This window comes from Doryrhamphus excisus, chromosome 8, assembly GCF_030265055.1.
Source record: "Doryrhamphus excisus isolate RoL2022-K1 chromosome 8, RoL_Dexc_1.0, whole genome shotgun sequence".
In the NCBI taxonomy this organism is placed as follows: domain Eukaryota; kingdom Metazoa; phylum Chordata; class Actinopteri; order Syngnathiformes; family Syngnathidae; genus Doryrhamphus; species Doryrhamphus excisus.
Window position 1 is genome coordinate 10,804,275 of NC_080473.1, and position 16,146 is coordinate 10,820,420.

At 38.3% G+C, this 16,146-nt stretch overlaps 1 long non-coding RNA gene across 1 annotated transcript; it reads right to left on the reverse strand.

The window, feature by feature from the left end:
* Nucleotides 1–413: 413 nt before the first annotated feature.
* Nucleotides 414–9,702, reverse strand: LOC131135074 (uncharacterized). Its single transcript, XR_009131526.1, has 3 exons — nt 9,571–9,702; nt 9,331–9,370; nt 414–672 (listed from the first exon to the last, which is right to left on the reverse strand). It is a non-coding gene; the product is annotated as an uncharacterized LOC131135074 (long non-coding RNA).
* Nucleotides 9,703–16,146: the final 6,444 nt, after the last annotated feature.

Sequence of the window (16,146 nt, forward strand, 5' to 3'; positions counted from 1 at the left end):
ATTGGTATGGGCCCTGCCTGCCTATGTGCCTGGAAGTTGAACTCCACATGTATTTTATATTTTAATTTCTCTTTACTAATTTAGTTTTTCTGGTTTCCTCCCGCATTCCAACAACATGCTAGGTTAATTGGCAACTCCAAATTATCCATTGGTATGAATGTGAGTGTGAATGGTTGTTTGTCTATATGTGCCCTGTGATTGGCTGGCGACCAGTCCAGGGTGTACCCCGCCTCTCGCCCGAAGACAGCTGGGATAGGCTCCAGCAACCCTTGTGAGGAAAAAGCGGTAGAAAATGAATGAATGAATATTCATATTTTATGTGTATTTTGAGCAAGAGGAAAAAAGGAGTTCATTCAGTTTAAAACCACAAAAATGGCCGTTGATACATGATATTAATGTATTTTAATCCAGTTTGAACCCTACAATCTGAACGATCACACTGAATATAAGATTACACCTTTTTTTATTTAATTAAGACAAAAATAATGTTTTCCCCAAAACACCTTTCTTTCTCTTTTTTTCTGTAACTTCATGTGGACCTGAGATTTAATTTCACTTTTGTTTTGAAATTCTTTGGAGATTGACACCGCAATATTATCCCCTGGTTGTTGACAGTAGAGGTTCCAGGCAGCACTTGAAACCGGTCTCAGGCGAGGACTGCATCTGTTCAACCTGTTAAAAACAACACAGTAATCCCTCAGGGGCGACAGCTGGACAGCACTGTAAATTAATGGGTCTACTTTTCCATTTCAATATTCCATCCATCATTTTTTCCACAATTTATCCGGCTCAGGGTCTGCTCAGCATAAGTAAGAACTGACACGGCTTTGTCGAACCACAACACTCTCAGTGACTCAGTTTACATCTTGATTAATAAATATACTGTATTTGCTGTGGAACTATCTAAGTAAACATACAGTATTGACAACAAAGACAATAAGAAAGCAAATACAGAGAGAAAACAAAGCTAAGGTCTGTCCTCCGAATCCCTACGGGCCAGTGTGTGAAGCCTAAACGTATACGTGATAAATGGATGTTTGAAGTATATTCTCATCCCTTTTCTTCTCGCTAAACAATGCACCCCTTCCCGCTCTTCATATTCTTTTGTCTCTGTACTCTATTTGTCTGTCTCCTCCTCGGAAGAGGATGTCATGTACAGAGGATGCTACAGGGGCTGCTCTGCATGTGCTATGATAACGAGGTGTCAGAACTCCCTTGGGTTAGATTTGCACTACTGGAGATTTGGCTGCTCATTGGATAACATCACCAGATAAGATGATGGCTGAGAGCTGGGAAGAAGGGAAAGCAAGATGAAAATACAAAAGCATGCTTGTAAATGAGTTAAACTCCAGCAAGATATGCATTTATATACACCCTAGGGACAGTATCCGGGGAACTCACCTGTGAACATCACAGGTATTTACAGGTAAATATGGATATAATATAGAACAATAAGAGTTTTTCACTTCATTGTGTGTTACAGTGAATATTTCTGAGAAAGTTTTTAGTCGAATTAAGAGGATGAATAAAGGGAGCGACTTCAACTGCGACTTTGAAGATGAAGCGCTGTGAAGAATACAAGCGCGAACGCATCAATGGCTGTCAATGACTGAGATTACTGCATAACAATGTGAGGTCAGGGGTGGTTGCTTTTTAAGAACACGCCAAGCGGCTGATGATATGATGAGAGGAAATGCTTGAAGGCAGACTTTGATGTCATCGATACGGCAATTTTTAGTAAACAAATAATTATCGGTGACTGTTCTTCAAAGAAATTCACACGTCACATTTCAACGACCATTTTATTATCTTGTCAAGGCACAATACTAGAGAAATTAAACTTGTATATAACTTAGTATTAGTACAGCGTAGAAAGCAGTACATTCATGGACACAAACTTTAAATTTACAGCCACGTAATGCATCTAAGGGTTATGAGATGTAATTTTTGGTGATGTTACCATGCTGGAAAACGGTATATATATATACCAATACATGTTGGAATTTCCATTTCTCTCAATGAACCACAGCTGCCCAGTTTCAGCAGCATTCATGCAGCCCCACCCCATGATGCTACAGTAAACCTCGGATATATCGGATTCAATTGTTCCCACTGGTTTTGTTCGATATAAGCGAAATCCGTTATATGCGTATACCGGAAAATGTCCGTTTTACGCATATATCGGATTTATATCCGGTATATGAGTAAATTGGATTTTATCCGTTATAAAAAGGCACTTCCTTGACTGTGTTTCCAATGTACCTGGACTGGGCAATGAAACGAGACGTAAGGTAATGAGAATTTAACTTTATTGGACTCTGAGCATAACAAATTGTTAATTAAGCTAGGCCCTGTTACGCCCGTCAGGCCTACGTTATTTCCAATAGTGAGGTTAAGATCTCATTCACTGCTGTGCTAGTATTATTGATGTCACTCACTTTTATATTTGTCCTAAATCTGGAGCCAGGAGAAAGACAATAGCCAGTGACATCAACAAGATTAGCATAACGATGCGGCCATCCGATATATGCGAGGAAAATTTAATGGAAATGCATTGGAACGGGACTGGAGATTTTGTCCGAAATAGGCGAAATCCGTTATAAAAAATCCGATATATGCAATTAATTTTTATTGGAAATGCATTACAGAAAAATCGGTTCTTTTTTATCTGTCCGTTATGAGCGGATTTCCGATATATGCGAGTCCGATATATCCGAGGTTTACTGTACCACCGCCATGCTTAACTGTAGGAAAGACACAATTACCATAGTAGTCAATTGTGTTGCCAGATATTTAGACAATAATGGCTTTGTGTTGAGTACTTTCCGGTCCATAGTAAATGTATACTGCTATGCACGCTAATATTAAGATTTTTTTTCTTGTAAATTTACAACTTTTTTCTTGTATTTTTTCAATTTTATTCTTAAATTTACAACCTTATCAAATAATTTTTCTTTCAATGTGTCTCTAACACTCAATTGTACTGTACAAGTGACTAGAAGTACATAAGTATAATTTCTATAATATTGTCCCTTGAGAATTGATATGGTAATAAAAATGATTGCCGAAATGTGAAGCTTATACTCAATTGTGTGAGATACTGTAGACACTGAACTCACCATAGACTCAAGTAAATAAGAGGCTCTCTTCCTCAAAAGTCAGGATGAGAAGAAAACAGCCAAGCACAATGGCTGCACCCAACATAGAGAAACACAGGAGGGGAAGGTCAAAGAATAATAGTGTTGATGGTACAAATGTCAGCTGTGCCATTGTAAAATGAAACGGGCAGACATTTAAGTAATCATCCCTTTCCAAGGTCTGACAGAAGCGAACACAGAAGCCGGATCAAGAAATCGGAACAAAGACAGGGACAATGGGAATAGAAAAACAACAGAAAATAGATGAAGACATGTATGGACGTACGTGCCACCGGCATTTCAAGAGGGTCTTTGACATCATACAAAGTCTCTCAGGTTGCCAAGAAAGGTGCTTAAAATGTAAGTATATCATAAATTATTAAATATATATTAAAAAAAAAGAAAACTTCTTATGTGCGTGTGGCGTAAAAATACGTTGTCGTACTTATCTACACTGAACAAGGACGTCACATTATTTTTAGTTGACTTTTTAATATTCATTCTGTCTCCCAGGTCTAAGGTGAACTCTTCTAATTGCAATGTATGAAAACTATTACAATGTAAGTGAAATCCGACTGTCATCAAGGATAAAGATTGTATTCCTGAACATGGGAAAGTATCTAAAATGGGAACAATGCATCTTGAAAAACAACAATTTGCCCAAACGCTCAGTTAGTCGAACGACAATGAGTTGGATTGGTAAGTGATTGGCTTATCCTGTGGCAAGATGTTAGAAGCTATCAACAATGCAATACATTGGCATTCTACCAAAAAATATAAATATATTTTTCATTCCTTACTCCACCACACGAGGGTGCAACTGGGCAATATCCCAGGACGTAAACAAGAAGGCCTTACTCATCACAGTCAGTCAATTGGGTCAATGAAGTTTCAAATCAGTGGCAACATTATTATGTAATGCTAATATTGTAACAAGTATAACAACAAAATTTTCATTTGGAATGTCCTACATATAATTTGTGTATGTTTTATATGAGCTTTTACATTTTTATTTTTGCGATTGTAATGTGTTATAGTGGCATTGCACCATAGCTCAATGCATGCAAATTTCCCTCAACAAAGTTCTGATTACTGTATTTCCAACAGTGCTCAATAGTATTTGTTTTACAACATCAATAAAGTCACTTTGCATTTTGGAAACTATAACCCATAGTGATGTTTACTAACTTGGACTTTACTATGCCCGCTTCATGCACATTTAGCTTGAAGTTGGCTTACTTTGACTCTATATATCAGTTCTAATGACATTGTGTGTGCTAGCATTTTTTTTGACAAAGTAGAAATAAGATGCATCACATCCGGTTAAAATCTTCGCAGAACCCCACAGCCCTGACTGCAATTAAATCCTTGGGAGCGGGAAGTGAAGAGATAAGATTTTATAATTATTTTTTCTGTTATCAAAAGGTCAGGCTGCTTCAACTTGGGTTGATCTAGCCAATTTTAAGAATAAAAAGTGTTTCAGAATAAAAATGTAAATGCATTTGGCACTGTAAGTGCAGCGCAAAGTTGATCAGCACAATATTTTCTGGATTATTATTATTATTAATGTTATTGTTGTTTTTGTTTCACATATGTCAATATTACGTCTTCTATGACGTTAAATGTAACATTTAATGTTAATTTACCCTTTCATTAATGATTAATATGTATTTATATTGTTGTAAAAACTACAAAATAATTTTTTATTTTACAAAAAGCATTTTTTTTCTAAAGTTAAAACAATTAGCATTACTAGTAGGAATTACATAAAAAAAAAAACTCTGCCTGACTTTTGCTATTCCTCTAACCCAAGCACAAAGGTAATGGAATGTAATATTGTAATAGAGGATGTGACAAAATAGAATCAAACATTGTTAAGCTATAACAGCATCAAGCTGGTGTGATTAATTTTTAAGAGTCCATCTTCCATACAGAAATTAAGCCCAGCATTTGTTCAGGTAGTCCACTTTTACAAGCTCAGCTCTGCTTCTATCGCTACATACGAATAATAGAACCAAAAGCAGCCCACATCAGCTTGCTGACCCACTTCCACCCCTTTCCATACCTTGATTTGGCTCAGCTGATTCTCTTCCAGGCAGTCAGCTGGCAAATCTCATATCGGTAGGGAGCACTTATTTAAGCTGCTTTAGTCTGCCCATGCCTTCTTCCCACTTTGCCTGGATGTCACTTTGCAGCTCGTCTCTACCCCAGCTCCTCTTTTGCATGCTGTGTCTAACTGCATCAGTGTCACTTGTGTTGTCATTGGTGCTGACTGTTGTGTAACCTGCGGGGGGTCTTTTTCTTGTTTCGCTGCATGCCTGTGGCTTCCCTTGCATGCACATGAAAAACACATGGAAGTCCCACAACTGAATTTTACCATGATCTACCACATATTTACTAGAAGCTGATTCACATATTCATAAAGTTTTAATGACAGGAGTGGAAGAGTGGAGACGCATGTAACCTAACCTAGCGAGCTTCTCAGCTGAGGTAGTTATGATTATTGCTCCGTATTTTCCGAACTATAAATCCCTCCAGAGTATAAGGCTATGTTCACACTGCACGGTATGTTGCCCACTTCAGATTGATTGATTCATTCATTCATTGCCGCTTATCCTCACGAGGATCGCGGGGGTGCTGGAGCCTATCCCAGCTGTCTTCAGGCGAGAGGCGCGGTACACCCTGGACTGGTCGCCAGCCAATCACAGGGCACATATAGACAAACAGCCATTCACGCTCACGTTCATACCTATGGACAATTTGGAGTCGCCAATTAACCTAGCATGTTTTTGGAATGTGGGAGGAAACCGGAGTACATGCAAACTCCACACAGACATGGCCGATGGTGGGATTGAACTCATGTCTCCTAGCTGTGAGGTCTGCACGCTAACCACACAACCGCCGTGCAGCCCCACTTCAGATTTTTTAAAATAAATGTCATATTTATGCAGTCGATAACATTATCAAAAAAACTATTTTAGTTTAGTTTGTAAGAAAATGACATAGTCAGGGCACATTTATGGCACGTTCAAGGATTTTGAGCATTCCAACTCCACATTTTCCAAAAAAATTGTTTTTGCGTGGAAGATTAAGAAATACAACATCAATGAATTTTGACTGTGGAATTGTGTGGTATAACCGAGGAGCGTGTAAGTGAATGTTGGAGCCAAGAGTGGTGCGACACCGACATGTGTAATCGGTTCCAAAACATTGTAGCCACTGACACTTAGCCAAATTTGCTTTTTCGGCTGTCATTTGTCTTTGTGTCTGTTTATTTTGGTGTCAAATATTGATGTTTGTCGCCTTTTGATTACATATAGGTCAAATGTACAGGACACAAGATTCAGACTGCAGTAGCATTTGTCAGATTATATGTCAGATTTATTTACATGTCAGTCGCATTTACCAATATTTATAAACAACATTTTTTCAGTGTCATGGTACTACTCCCAGCAACATTTAGGCTACTAGTGCTCACATTGTAGGGTATGATGCCTAATAGCAATATGCAGCTATATTAATATGCTTATGCAGCTCAACAGTTCGACTGCGTTCAAAGAGAGAAATCATTTTTTGCCATTTAGAGATCATTACATTGTGAAAATAACGTTGATCCACACTTTTACCAAAATTTTGGCTTTTAAAGTCTGTGGTGTTTGGATCGGCTGATGACCAGCTTCTTTAATGGTTGTCTGCAATAAAGTGATTGCTCTTTGTGATTAATTTTTTGCATTTTGAAGTTGCACTTAGAACCTCCAACACACAGCAAAATGTAAATTCTTGCAATTTTTCAGCTTGTCTTAAAATTTTGATCAGGAATGTTGACAATTTCTAAATATGCAGTCGCACCTCTACGGTTGAAGGTGGAACATTAGTAATGATTTATCCAACATGAAGCTCTTAGGAGGTTTCTGCATGTTGGTTTTGCTCATAACTGTCATTGAAATGCACTGGCTTTCATTCACCCCTGCAGTGTGAGTGTGTGTACTGACAGAAGGAACAACAGACGCTCGTCATTCACTCAATGGCTGTACAGCACGGAGGGACCCATCCAAATTTAATACATCGCCATTCATAATTAACGGACCCAATCTCGGTGCTGTACTGTAGTGAGGGACATCGCTCTCATTTTTGCTCTCTCGCTCACTCGCTGTCAATCCAGCCCGCTTTCATATTAGTTGTATGATTGCCTACAGACAAGCTCAGACACTAATGCTGTTGTGTGTCAGTTTTCTCATTTATATGCTATGGCTTTCAATAAAACTTTTTTTTAAACCAGGTCTTAAATTTAACATCCTATATTAATACAATGGTATATTTCAATATATAATATATACTCAATTATACTTCCTGATTCCGTGGTCAGTCCGAGGGAGTCGGGGAGGTGTCAAAGTCATAACACATGATCTCAATGTATGATATGTTCATCAGCATTAATCAGGGTGCTAATTAACTGGTTAAATTATCATTTTAAGTACTACATCTATTGAAGTTTTCCAAGCATATCAAATTGGAAAGTGTGTTGCCCTCCCTCCCTCGTAATTTTCCTCAATCAAGTGATATGCAGCCATTATTATCTTGCACAGTTTTTAATTTGTGCCACAACACCTTTAATCCCCATCATTACGGTCTAGGAATATAGCAAATATCCTATTATGACGAACACTCCGCCAGCTTCCGCCCTCACGTCATTTTCTGCTCATATCCTTTCCAGCCCACTCTGCTCCTATGGGATTTGGGTAGTAATTACGGTGGATATGGGACACACTTTCACATCCCTCTGGCCAAGGATACGGTTACAGAGTGGTCAGCATTAGATTGTATACTACTGCATGTGCCTAATGCATAGAATTAACTTACTGGGGGAAAAAAAAGATGTAAAATTCAAACACAGGCAGGCATTTATGAAGATGGGCATATTTTTTAGATATTTTCATTGCACTGTTAACAGTTTTGTATTTACAAGTATTATAGAATAACTATAAAAAATGGCTGCATGTACTCTATTTTTGGACTGTACTCTATTTTGCTTATTTCGGTTTGTATTATATTATATATATATATTATATATAGTTGGTTAACTTGTTTTATAGAGTTTGCGGTGTATTTAACAAGACAGTATTGTCAAATGCTCACTATCCCAGCTGTCTTTGGGTGAGAGGCGGGGTACACCACTCACATTCATACCTATGGACATTTTGGAGCTGGCAATTAACTTAACAGGCATGCTTTAGGAATGCAGCACGGGAAGAACATCCAAACTCCACACAGAGATGCCCAAGCGGAGATTCGAACCCAGGTCTTCCCGATCTCCTGACTGCATGACGTACATGCGAACCACTCTATCACAGCGCGGTCCTCCACAAAGCATATGTCATACTCATGAATATAGAATTGCACCTGTTTATAACAAGTTTGCATCACATTGACAACCTTTAAAGGCAAAATGGTAAGCATGAGGTGAATGAATTTACCGATAATGTAGTGCATATGCAAATAATACAAGAAGCATGCACATAAAGTATAAAAAAACAAATGGAAAAAAAGTGTGAAACTCCAATCCCCTCACATAAACAGTGTACACACTATCCAATGCTATCGTCTGACATTCAAATGAGGAGCTTCAAAGGGTTTAGCTCAAAATACTCCTGTTTCTGATACCTTAAACAACTCTCCTGAGCATTGAAATGCTGAGTACATACACTCACATATTTATGCATGCATGCACACTTGCTTGAACACTTCACACCTCAGCAAAAACACACTGATTGGTCCCAGTGCAGAGATACTGAAACAGAGACTTTTTTTTTCTTCCTTAGAGATTGTGCATAATGGCACATTTATTATATTTTTCCCAGTGTGCATTTGTTGTAACCCTCATTTTGACTGTGCAGGTGTCCTCAAAAAAGATGTATTGTATAATCCTGCTAGTTCACTTCTGCCAAACATCATCACCGTTCCTCCTGATACAAGCTATAAAAAACATTTGGCATCATCAATTTATGAGTGAAAGAGTGGCATTTCAGAGTTTTGCAATGGGTGACAATATGTAGCCTCACTTCAATTTCACACATCCTTTGCCCTAGAGCAAAGCCATCGGTGTTGAAGCCAGATGCTGATACCTCAATGGCTGCACTCACTCACCTTCTTTGATTTCACACAATACCACACACGGTGCAACTCAGCGACTTACCTTTAAACACATCTGAAAGGCAAAGAGATGAGGTTGGTCCCTGGAAAAGAGGATTAAGGTACCTACTGAGCCTATGTTGGCCCATACACATGGCACAAAAAAACACATATACAGTACATGTATCATTGAGCACAAATATTATGCTGCAGGGACTCCAAACGGCTGCTAGCTAGCTAGCAAGCTAGCCAGTCAGCCTCAAATTTATTTCTTCTAAACTTATGAAACCAAAAAAAAACTTACTGCTTCCACACAGAATGGGAGAACTTTTTTCACTCCATCATGATGGCCATTTTCCAGTGATTCACGCTGCTAATACTGGAGCTGCTAATGCTATTTAAGTCCATTCTTCTCTTCAAACATGGCCGTATTGACATAACCCCCCATATAGCTGTCCTTGGCTATGCCTGCCTGTAATTAGCAGCTCATCTTGCAGTGTTAGAAATCTACATCATTTTTACATCATTTTTATGACACATACAGTATTTGTCTTTGGGGAACTTGAAAAATGACAAATGTGGTAATCTATTACAACAATCAATGGCTGAGCAGTGTACCGAGTACATGCTTACAATACAATGTTTCTGGATTCTGTTCACCATCATGGTGGCCAAACACGTGCCTGACATACTACGGAGTTGGATGCTGACTTGACAGTCCTGTTCAACTCTAGTGTCCTTGATCAGAACAAAGTGAATTGTATTTACAATTGCTACCACTTCCTGTTGGGGCTGCACTTGGACCCAATGCAACAGGATTGCAGCAGTAAGAGTTGAACAGAAATCCCTTAATCTGCACAAATGAACTAACCTGAGGTGATACAGCCTCATTCTGGAACAAGTACATCAAATTAGTCTGATGTGAATACAATAATATTCATGAATAATGAATAATCAACTTAGAAATGCAAGGCAAGGTTCACAAAATCATTAAAGTGGCGAAACACAGAAGTAATTACACACCGAGTTACTTCATCTCTCTGTTGTTAATGCAAAAAGGTAAAAACGTAAAGACTTAAGTCTTAAAAGTTTAAGGCATTCAAGTATTCAATGCATTTTCTGCATGTAAAACTAGAAATGTTTATTCTGTTGACTTACATTTCAGTTTGTGTCTGATTTTCTGGAATGATGACGCTAACCAAGGTTTCACTGTGTAATATGTGGGCACCTCTGCTGTATAGGAATCTACTGTTACAACAGCGAGTTGGAACTGACAGCTCTAACAATACCTATATGAGTTCTGTACCAAAGCTAAGCTGTGTGTACTGTAGTATAGTAAAAGTAAATAGGCAACTACACTTTATAATACAAATCGGTAAACTCAGACCAATATATTAAATTCTCTCTATTTGCTGATGTTTTTCCGGTAAGCTAAAGGAACTAAAGTAAATCTCATGAACAGAATGTCAAGAATGACGGATGATGTGGATCGAGACCTCTGAGGGATTTCGGACTGGGAGGAAAACTATGCAGCACTACGATTCAAATCAAAAGGCAGCAGGTGTCATGATCGAAGAGATAAAAAGAAGTTCATGGGTTCAAGATTGAAAAATATTTGTAAAAAAAACTGTGCAAGGTTGAACCAGCTTTGTGAATCTCAAGAAGCAGAGCAGCAAACCTTCGCAGTGAAGAGGAATTACGAGTGATTTCACCATTTCAATGTCATTTTTTGAATATCTTATAAAAAAACCCAACAAGAATGATAATGAAAACACTGGCATGAAGTAAACCAAATAGCAAGATGAATCATCATGAGGAGAAATCATACAAATACGCACATGCACACAGGACATAATCATTGGCACACAATATAAATCTTAGAGCCATACATGTATATGTGTATATGCCACGCTTAAGCTATTTATAGCAACTTCATGTTGACACATACTCACACATACAATATAGTGTTTGCACGGTTAGCTATTAAGACACCTTGATATAAATTATGCAAGATGTGATTATGCAAGAAATTTTGTATTGTGTGAGCAGCAGTACAGTTATATTACCCCAAACAATGTACAAATACACCGTCATATGACATTGGAGGTCCAACTAGTCAACCTCAGCGCCATTTAACTTTAGAGGTTCCACTGTATAAGTATCCTTTAATTCTTCAAATGTTATTTTGGCTGTGGTGTTTGTTTGTTTTTTTTATTCCTCTGTCTGCATGTTGATCTGTCCACATTTCCCCTTGGAGACAGTGGCAATGAATTATGTATCAACTGGCCTATGCTCGAGTCTTTGGAGGGGGGAATTGTTCACACATGCAACTGCATCCTCGTTCATGAGTTTTGACTGAAATTGTGATATTGTTATCTAGTCTAACCCCTTACACACACGCACATTTACATTATATGTAGTAAGTCATCCTCGTCCGACTGGTCAGAGTGAAGGGGGCAGTAGGGGAGTAATCATTGTCAGCAAAATAGAAACTACTGACTCGACAGTTTATAGTTTGTTTTTCCTTGGCCGCTGTAGTGGTGTGATTGACAGGAGGGCTTGTGATGAACCCCGTAGGTCATGCATTAAAAAAAGAGTGAAGTAATGTTGCACAAAGAAGAGATGTGCGTGTACTGTAAATAGGGGAGAAACTATTAAAGGAAAAAGTGTTTGTAGTGTGTGTTTTTTGTATGAAATCAGATCAACAAACAGATTTAAATATTAGTCAATGACGACCCAACTGAACACATAAGGCAGTTTTAGAGTTTTAGATTAAACATTTTATAATTAAGAGCGAGAAAAAAAAATCAAACCTGTTTGGTTCTGTGTGAAAAAGAGTGAGTCCCCCCTATTAAAACACAACTGAGATTCATTGAGTCTGGAAAAGGTTATGAAGCCATTTCTAAAGCTTTAGGACTCCAGCAAACCACAGCGAGAGCCATCATCCACAAATGGCAAAAAAACCTGAACGTTCCCAGGAGTGGCAGGTCAATCAAAATTACCCCAAGAGCCCAGCGACCAGTCATGTAGTCAAGTAGTCACAAATGACCAAACAACAGCTGGATGGAGCTGGTGATTTCTTGATATGGGCATGCCCCGGGTGGTAAAAGCTGAGTGGAACCAATCACAGTGGGCGTGCCTGGAGGCGGTCCGTATGTGGAATAAATTAAAGCTTTCTGTGCGGGTTATCTATAGGAGTCAACAACTCAATACAAAGAGCCGAAAAGGATCATAATAGGTGCTTTTTAAAAAGGCAGTAATGCTGGAAAACCCTCCAGTGTGGCTGAATTGCAACAATTTTGCAAAGATGAGTTAGCTGTTATTCCTCCACACAGGGCCATTAAGGTTTGGATTTTTCTTAATAATAAAAAAAGTTGAATTTAAAAACAAAATTGATGATCTGAAACATCTATGTGTAGCAAATATGCAAAAAAAGAAAGAAAAAAGAAATCAGGAAGGGAAAAACACCTTTTCCACACCAATGTGTGTTATATAACACTCTCTTAAATATGCTAAAATATCTCCCCACCACGTATATAAATCAAAGTGTTAACCTTCGCCGTCTTTCGACATCAGAAACGCTACAAATACAAATGGAAACTTCCCAAGTGCTGAATGACATCCTACCTTCTGCTAACAAATACTTCATTAACATATTTTATACTAAAGGTGATTATGTCAGATTTATTTCACTTGTCTGGAGCTGCACACCATGTCTTTCACAGCTCCTGCATATTTAAGTTGAGCTGAAGTACATTTCGCCTCATTTAGAGTCATGTAATTGCCCTCAAAGTTAAAATATTCATCAGACTCGGTACAGTTTTAGCTATGAGCAATGCAAACGCCTCCTGCCATTCCTTGAAATAGTACATCTTTAATGGTTTGAATATACTCTCCCTGACACTTAGTGGCTTTTCATGTTTTTGGTAAAACTGCCACATCATGTTGTAAAATTGTCCATGGTCCATTTATATTCTAAGATACAATGAGTTGAAGTTGGGTGTACATAAGTTGGGTGTACAACTGTTGGGTGATATTTTTTATATAACGGTATGGAATCTTCCAATGATTAGAAGCCATCAGGACCGTCAAGGTTTTTACTTTTTTTTACACTTTTGTTATCACAGAATGCAACTTATTGCCAACTTTCAACTGTCTCATGTTTGGTGCTCTCACAGAATTTCCAGACTTTTTCGGCAATTTTGTGGTGTTGAAGAAGATTCTTAAAAATCTTCTCTCGCAGATGTCCGATCTCCTAACTTCTCCCCCTTACACGGCACCCCCAGCCAATAGTACCAATCATTTTTCAAATTTGAAAATATAGTATAAATCATCCTGCTTAATTTACAAAGTTGAATGAATGAATGAGTTCATCAAGCAGAAATCTGTCTGTGGTCTTAAACGAGTGACCCGGGCCACAGTCAGAGGAGACTGAAAGTCCATAAAAACGAACAGCGTTCTCTCAAAACCTCCTGTCAGTCCAGGGTGCAAAAATTCGGAACAGTCCTTTATCAGTGAAGGACTGTCCAAGTCTACAATCATTTAAGATACATCTAAAACTGTGGCTGAGAGAAACACAGTTGCTCATGTTGGTGCAAAAAGGACTAGTGCAATATAAACTGGTGCAATAATATTTAGTGTAATATGGATTTGTGCAATATAAATAGGTGCAATAATATTTAGTGTAATATGGATTTGTGCAATATGAACTGGGGCTGCGTAATATAAATCTGTGCAATAACGTGCAGTGCAATAGGGGTTGGAGCAATAGAAGTTGCATTTGCTCAATGCTTGATGGACTCTGATGTGAGGATGTGCAATATGCATGTCTTTTTCTTTTTATACTTGTCTACTGTCCTTGGGTTTGTCCTACTGTGTTTAGTCTGCATAGTGTCTTGTATGTATATCTTACCATCAACCTGCCAGGGAGTCTGCAGATGGTAATTAGCTCAAAGATATAATCTGGCATATTTACATTTGTAAAAATGTTAATTAATATGTGCTGTTCCCTCTTTAAATCAATCAATATATACAAAAAAATAATAAATAAATGTAAACATTTACAGTTATCCATGTGACTGGTGTCGGTATTGGGCGATTTCACACTTGGGTGTATCGAAATCGGCAGCATAAAACCCCTCTAAAAATCCTTTCTCAGTTAAACAGGGAAATAAACATGCTATTTATTATCAAGAAGCTACACTACCAAATACAGTGGAATCTTGGTAAATTAATGAAAACGTTCATCTGTTCACATTCATACTCAAATGAATACATTTTCCTATAAATAATAATAATAGTGTAAATACAATTAATTCCCAAAAGCAAAAAGTGAACAGAAAAACATACTAACCAGGCATATTCTAACCGAGGTTCTTTTTCTTTCATGTGTATTACGGTACTAGCAGTTATATTGAGTTAGTTTCATGTTAAGTATCAGTAACCATATAATTAAAACTGTAAATGGCGGCAAAGTGGCGTGTAAGGAACGGCAGCAGCATGCACTTATGAAGGCATGTGACAGCTATATTAATGTGGAACTATTGTAACAGCCCATGCCGAACATTAGTCAGCTTATAAAGCACAGTGCTTAACCTTGCCATGTGTGGAGGTCAGAAATGCCAGTGAATGCCATCATACACCTCAAGCGAGAGAGAGAGAGAGGTTGCAAATTATATCAATGAGACTGAGCAAATATGCTATAATAAGGAGTATAATATAAACTGCCTGTCAAAATATGCATAGCAATTTTAAGTACAAGCACTTCATTTATGATGTGGTCACTTTACAATTTTTTTAATTCAATAGACAAATTCAATGATTTAGACCAACATTAGTGCATTTTTAAAATCAGCTTCCAAGTGAGTTTTTTGAACAAAAATGATAAGTTGTAATCATGCAAGGTTATTTTGATATATATTCACATTAGCAGCTATTGATGCCCAGTCGGTGTAATTCCAACAATCAACTCCATAAACGGTTAAAATCTGATTATGTGTCACTTCTAGATGAAACAAGCACAGTAGATACTCCCAAACAATGCACACGTCAGTCATCCATTGGGCTCCATGTGGAATGACAGCGACATATTGAGCCCAAGCATGCCCCAGGGGCCAAAGCCAGTGAGTGGACACAAACACATAAAATGCACACAGACACACCCTCCTAGCATTAACAGAACACATCCGTCCCTCAGCAGGGACTGGGATGCAAATAGCCTTCAGTATCGACAGACACTGGGGGTCAGACCTCCTCCCCAAATCTCAACAGACAGCAGCAATGAGAACTCAAGGAGATCCAAAGCATCACACTGTGCCAAATAACAGTTGGATTATGTACAATTGTACTAAGACTGTGTACATTTTTCACAACAGCAGTATCTAAGAACTTTTTCAGTGTAATATGATCATATGAATGTTCTTAGAGTGGCACGGTGGTTGAGTGGTTAGCGTGCAGGCCTCACAGCTAGTAGACCAGGGTTCAATTGCACCCTTAAGTTTGCATGTTCTCCCCGTGCATGCATGGGTTTTCTCCGGGTACTCCGGTTTCCTCCCACATTCCAAAAACATGTTAGGTTAATTAGCGACTCCAGAGGTATGAATGTGAGTGTGAATGGTTGTTTGTCTATATGTGCCCTGTGATTGGCTGGCGACCAGTCCAGGGTGTACCCCACCTCTCGCCCAAAGACAGCTGGGATAGGCTCCAGCACCCCCGCGACCCTTGTGAGGAAAAGCGGTAGAAAATGAATGAATGAATGTTCTTAAGTAATGTGATTAATTTTAAAAAATGAGATTTCGGATTCCGCATTTTTGACTTAAATGCATCTTTGAGTCAGCCTCTGTTCTTGTCCAAATTTAACAACTTCATTGGATCCACTAAA